Source organism: Dicentrarchus labrax, unplaced genomic scaffold (assembly GCF_905237075.1).
Source record: "Dicentrarchus labrax unplaced genomic scaffold, dlabrax2021, whole genome shotgun sequence".
In the NCBI taxonomy this organism is placed as follows: Eukaryota; Metazoa; Chordata; class Actinopteri; family Moronidae; genus Dicentrarchus; species Dicentrarchus labrax.
Genome location: NW_026136721.1, coordinates 9,872,697 through 9,879,179, shown reverse-complemented (window position 1 = coordinate 9,879,179; position 6,483 = coordinate 9,872,697).

Genomic DNA, 6,483 nt, shown 5'->3' with positions numbered 1-6,483 from the left:
GTGGATCTGACAGAGGCAGATGAGTTATACAGTCTTATTGCAGTGGGGAGGAACAATTTTCTGTATTGTTCCTTAGAGCAGTGGGGTTGAATGAGTCTGTTGCTGAAGCTGTTGTTTAGCTTGTCCAGTGTTGTGTGGAGGGGGTGAGGGTTGAGGGGGTTGGGATCACTTCTTATGAAATGAGCTTAACATTTCCAAAATGAATATTTGAAGGTGAAGTGGAACAGAAAAATCACATTGTATTAATCCACAAAAGCTGTTTTTCTTTATTTTGATTTGAACCTTTAATTATTCAGAGTTATAAAAACAATTCCTAACTTGTAACGATGGTATTTCTGAATTTTGTTGTAAGCTCTTCCTTTATAATGTCAGTCCTGTCAATCCTCTTTACTGATGTTGCTAAACTGCAGTACTTTTCATCAGGTCCTTGCTGCCCATCTCTGAAATTCCTGTATTTTCAGCCACAGTAGAACATTAGAGTACACCTTTTTTTTCAAATCTAAATGAGAAATTGTTTCACTTTTAGAGGCTTAATCTGAATGTTCCCCCTACGGCAGGTCCACTGTATGTAGTTTTCACATTGATATCATTTATTTATGTCTTTCTTTTTATGAAATTGGTTGGTTGTGATTTCACATCTTATGATTATATACTGTACCTCAGCGGTCTGAATAGTAGTGACGAAGCCACAGAGAATTACCATCCAACCCTGCAGCTCTACGAAGCCCATTAGTGTCTTTTAGCTTATTGTTTTGGTTCTCCAGCTCCGCTTTTATCAACCTTATTTCCTGCAGCTGCTTGCAGCCGTTTTCAGCTAAAAGTAAGTCTGTTTGCTACTTGACTAGTCCCAAACTGCAAGTAAATATTTGACTTAAATATACCATGGTGCCCAAAAACATGACTCCAAATGAATTCTAATGTTGCTCTGTGTCTGCTTGATGTGTAATTAGGCACGTTTGCCCGAACAGCTTTATAAGGTGATAATATATCTGTATCCCATTTTCAGCATCTATTAATGCAGCTTTAAAGTAGGACTCATACAGGATTTGGTTATCCTACCTGGTATCTAAGATAAGAATATGTGCAAATACAACCTTATTGTAAGCACCTTGCACTGTGGGACACACACATTTAAATTGTATTGCATTCTTTAAAAAACAAATATACCTAGCTCTCTAATGAAAGTAAAAAGATGATGGGAAAAGAAGGTGTAGTGGTAATGAAGGGTGATGTGTCACCTACAGAGGAAGCTAACGTTGTCATGTCACTGTTATTCTGTTATTTACGCAAGGCCATTGAGCAAACGTAGAGCAAAATGTAGAAGAGACACACAGATATACATCAGCAATGGGATGTCCTTGGTATGGGTTTGGGTTCCTATGACTCTAATGGCACCACATGAGTACTATGCACCTATTGTACACTCTTGAAAAACATAATTTTCAGTACTGAACTCATAGTCTAGTTCAGGGGACATTGTTTGCCATTTCAATGTTCTTTTTAAAGATGCATTTAAATGGTATCCTCTAACATGGTGTACATTACAACTGGAATATGCCAGCACCCGGAAACTTCGGCCATGACATCAGCAACCGCATTGTTTATTATAAACTCACGTCATATTCAGAGCTCCCTGTAATTGAATGTCCTGCCTCCAATAACCTGAAGGACTCCAGGGGCCTGCACTGGTAGTGTTGGCATGGCAACTGCACTTGGACTGAATAAATGTATTTAAAGGTGAACGTTCATCTCTCTCTCTCGCATCTCACTCTGCGTCTCTGCCAACATCCTCATTAAAATCCCATTAAGCTTTAATGACCTGAATTCATCCAAATGGCCAAAACATGAGCTCAAGCTCTGTGTACGGCGATCAGCGTGTCCTCGTCTCTCATTCCGTCCGCCTGCTCTGAATTCATCTGGCTTATTACTGAACTTCCTGTTGCAGTCATTCATTTGAACAATTAAATGTCTTCTTTGCCAAAATTTTACGTCTTTCTGGTTCAGACCAGCTCCTGCTGTTCATCACTAGTGAGAAAAAACACAGACCTCATAAATATTTTTTAACTCACAGAGATGTGTTCTTCACTCATAGAATGTCTTTAAATGCCAGCACTTAAATACCAAATAAATACTTCTGGCGTTATTAGCTACAGTATGTACAGTATATTCACACTAGTACATTTGCTTGAGTACTGCACTTAAAGATCCCCTCCAGACATTTATTAAGACATAAATAGTCTGCTAGGAGCAATAATGAGTGTCTGATGTGTTTTTTTCTGCAAAAACAGTATAATTTCCACATTAAAATCCTTAAAAAGTAATCTACTCCTTCTACCTCTTTATGAATATGGAAATATTGTTGTTGAAGATCAAACATCATACTGTAGGAACAAAAAGAAAAACATTTTTGAGTGGAGGAGCACTTTAAGTACAATGCTGAGGTACCTGGGTATTTCCATTTTCTGTAATTTTATATTTCAAATCATCTGTAGTTACTGCTTACTTTGCAGATTAAGATTTACCAACTAAACATATGATTATGCTCAGCACCAAACAGCTGACACACAAAGTTAGCGACCAACTGATGAACATTTGGAGCCATACATTTTCTTCAGGAGTTGATGGAAACCAAAACTAAATCTAGTGGAATGAATATTGAATTAAAAATGTCTGCTGGATGAATCCATAGCAAACTTTTTGCTAAGGAGTTGGTTATGCTGCCTCAAGGTGACCAAAAGAATCACTTATTTTGTTTTAAGTAACATTTTTACTCATAATATAGTATTTTTATACTGTGTTATTGTTGCTTTTACTGTTATTGCTACCAGTGACTCTACAAAATATTAGTGACATTTTCTTTCTTGTTTTAGAATTACTGAGATAGGTAGATACTGCCTTTATCTGAATATTTGGTCCACTCAGTGCACATATAATCTAGATGTCTCTGACAGGAATAAGCAAATCTCCAGCAACATCAGTTCATATTAAGGCTTGTCTTCATACAACAAGTTTGGATTTTTTGCCCTTTAAGACCATTTTCCCTTCTCCATGCACCTTGTAAGAGATGTTCTACTCATAAAAGCATACTGACATATAGTTTTATTTCAATCTTTGAATTCTTACCATCTCCCATCCTTATACACAGTAGAGTGTTCAGGGTTGACCAGCCTGATTATATAAAAGTTAAACAAATAATGGTTTGCAGAACGGAGGTCACCAATATTTGCATTTAAAATTTGCCCTTGATAAAATAAACAGATAGCCTCTCCCTTTAGCAGCAACTTAATTGTTTTATGTCTTGCAGAAAGTGTGAGTGTAAACAATAAAGGCACAGCTGCAAAAAGGGTGTGTGGAGATCACACAAAGTGAGAACTACTGTGCTGTAAGTACAGTAAAAGAGAACATTCAGGGTTTGTGAATTTGCCTTCAAGATTCACCAGAATTATCTGTTATAATTTAAACTTTACAATTTGAGAATATCCACGACTTTGTAAAATTATATATTATGAGTCTTATTTTGGCATGAAGATATGTTGGTTTGTCTTATGTGACAGATTGGAGGATGTGGCTAAACCAAGTGCAACCGTGACAAACTGTCAAATTGCTTCAGCCTATCGGCTTGCAGAGCTCGCTGCTCTGTCAACTGGAGATTCATGACGCGTATGCTTTGCATTTAACAAGGAGAGGATGGAAAATGTAAAGTTTGCCCGGAGACATTGAAGTCCTATAGCATACACAGTATTTGTTTTACAAGCACTATTACTGCATAAGCACACATCAAATCTGTTATCCTCTCTGAACTATTGACAGGATCTAACTAAAGCAAAGAGTAGTCTATAGAGTACTGCTGTCATTTCCTGAACACCTTGTGTACAAAGACTGTAGGTAAACATATTGTTAACTGATTAGTTATCCATACGATTCTATGGCAACCATATCATATCACATTTCATAAACGTTTCAACATCAGAGATATGAAAGATGTAAAAGGGAGCGAAGGATGAAACCTAATTTGCCTTAATATTGTTGCCTCAGTCAGAAGAGCCTGTTGCCAGGAAACTGCATGAAATCTGACCAAATATTGCCTGATGTGTCACAGTCAGAGAGTTTAATTCCAAAAGGAGATACCCATCATTAAAAATACATCTTCTCTTGCGGCTGATTACATTCTGGAGTGTCTTGAAGATTTTGTGTCAAAAAATAGTATTTTGACGTTATTCTGGCAGATTCTGACAGTAAGTCTGAGGGAGACAGGGTCTGTGGGAAGAGAGGGGGTATCTAACAAGGGGGATATGCACCTTAATCATTCAACAACTGGGGGCGCCCCCTTAACTCAGTAGCACATCAGTTTGCTCCAATCATTGCCTCCCTACTCCACATCAAGGGCTGTAGCTACAACTGACAACACTGAGGTCACGCCATTGTATTTTTGTGTATCGTTTAAAGGTCCAGTGTGTAACATTTAGGAGGCTCTATTGACAGAAATGGAATATAATATTCATAAGCATGTTTTCATTAGTGTGTAATCACCTGAATATAAGAACCGTTGTTCCCGCTTTGTTCCCTTAGGATAAGCCGTTTTTTTCTGAGACAGAGGGCTATGGAGTCCGCCATGTTTCTACAGTAGTCCAGAACGGACAAACCAAACACTGGCTCTAAATAGGACATTTTGTGTGTTTCAAGGCCACCGTATATCTCCAACAGGTTTGGGACGTGAGCCGTATTCAGTTGGTTGCGGTCTGAAACTTCACCGCAAGTTGCTACTAAATCCTACTGGACCTTTAAGCAAACTGAGGGATGTTTTACACTTTGACAACTTACACATGCTGCATATTTGATTGAGTGATTCAGAGACAGTATGTTTGACTATTTGTTACACCAACACCACTTATTTGCATGTGTTTGGCTGAATTAGTTTTCCTTTCCTTGAAAGTTTCCTTGTCTCTCCTACACCGGTTGGACCTGCCTTACAGTAGTTCTCCTGGATGTGAGCACTAACTGTACCTGCTGAACTGCTTCTCAGGTTCCTTACTGACCATCTGATACATCAGATGTTACACTCACATGTAACCAGACTTACTTGTACATAGCTGAATTCCTCTGTAAACATTTAAGTGGACTAACAGAGGAGTTAATGTCCCTCTCTTAACACATTGACTAGACACCAACAGATCAATGTTTGATTCAAATAGCTTCTCTTTATCTTCATCTAAATAGCAACTTGTCTTTGCTAATTCATTCATTCTTAATGTCATCTTGACCTCCCTGCTTCTTTTCTTCACTTCTTGCCTTTAACTAGTCAGTGAAAAATATCATCACAGTGAAATGGATGAGGCACCAGGAGCCTGGAGAAAAATAGAAAGAAGCAACATTCTGTTCTGTCTTCCCTCACAATATATTCTGCATTCCCTGTGATCCGCAGATGAAAGTTAAGATGTATTGTGATAAAGTTTTATGTGTTATACAGTAGACAGTTGTGGGATGCACTCTCAGTTGTGGCCGAGTCAAGTCTGCATCATTACAGCTTGCTATAACTAGCAGAGCTAGCTGACCTAGCTCTCTCGCTGACTGCTGCAGAGGCTGATTAAGACAGTATCTGTTACTATGTCTATTAGTCATAGGATGACACAGCATTGGCTGTTGCTTTGAATGCAGCCTGTTCTTTTGTTGTTATGCCTGTGACACATTATTTTATACTACACCTAACACTTACATACAGGGGTGTGTACGGTGTACGGGCAAATAGTTGTTCTGGCTGAGCATTGTATTGAAGCTACTGTATTCCTGAACTCCTGTAGTGTATTAGTTAGATATACTGTCAATGGTTATATCTGAGAACCGCAGCTTTTGTGGCTAAATGAGGTTTTCTTGGCTTTTTGTTATTTGGGCGAAGCAACCCTTTAACCAGCCTCACCAGGACATAATAATATCAATGGTAGCCTAATATATAAGCTCCTTTTCAGTGATTGCTTTACCAGAGCGTAAGCAGAGATTTTAGTAAAACATCATGTGACATACAAGTGTTACTAATCATTCAGACTTTGCCCTGTCCCCTTTGCAAACACAAAAACACATATATTTCCAAACACCTCCCTCCATAGTTGCATCAGCTGCATATACCCCATAGCCCAGAGTCAGAAATATACTGGAAATACCCAAATTACCACATAGTTTACGTTTTCTTATAGAACATGCAGTTTTTTGGACACATTTGGATAAACAGAAATAATAGCCTACTTCGTGATATAGCTGCAATATGATCGAAACTGCGTTGAAATATAAAGCACTCGGTTTAAGAGGTGTGGATGCTTAAAGATCATGTTTTCCATACAGTTTTCCATGATCCGTGTGTGTTATCACTCAGGGCTGATGTGTAGGAATGCCAGCGGAGAGCAGGGAGCGCCGCTCATTCACTTCCAGGTGCAGCTCGCTGCGGTCCAGTCACATTTCAACACGAACTGCTTTCGGCCTGATAAATGCGCA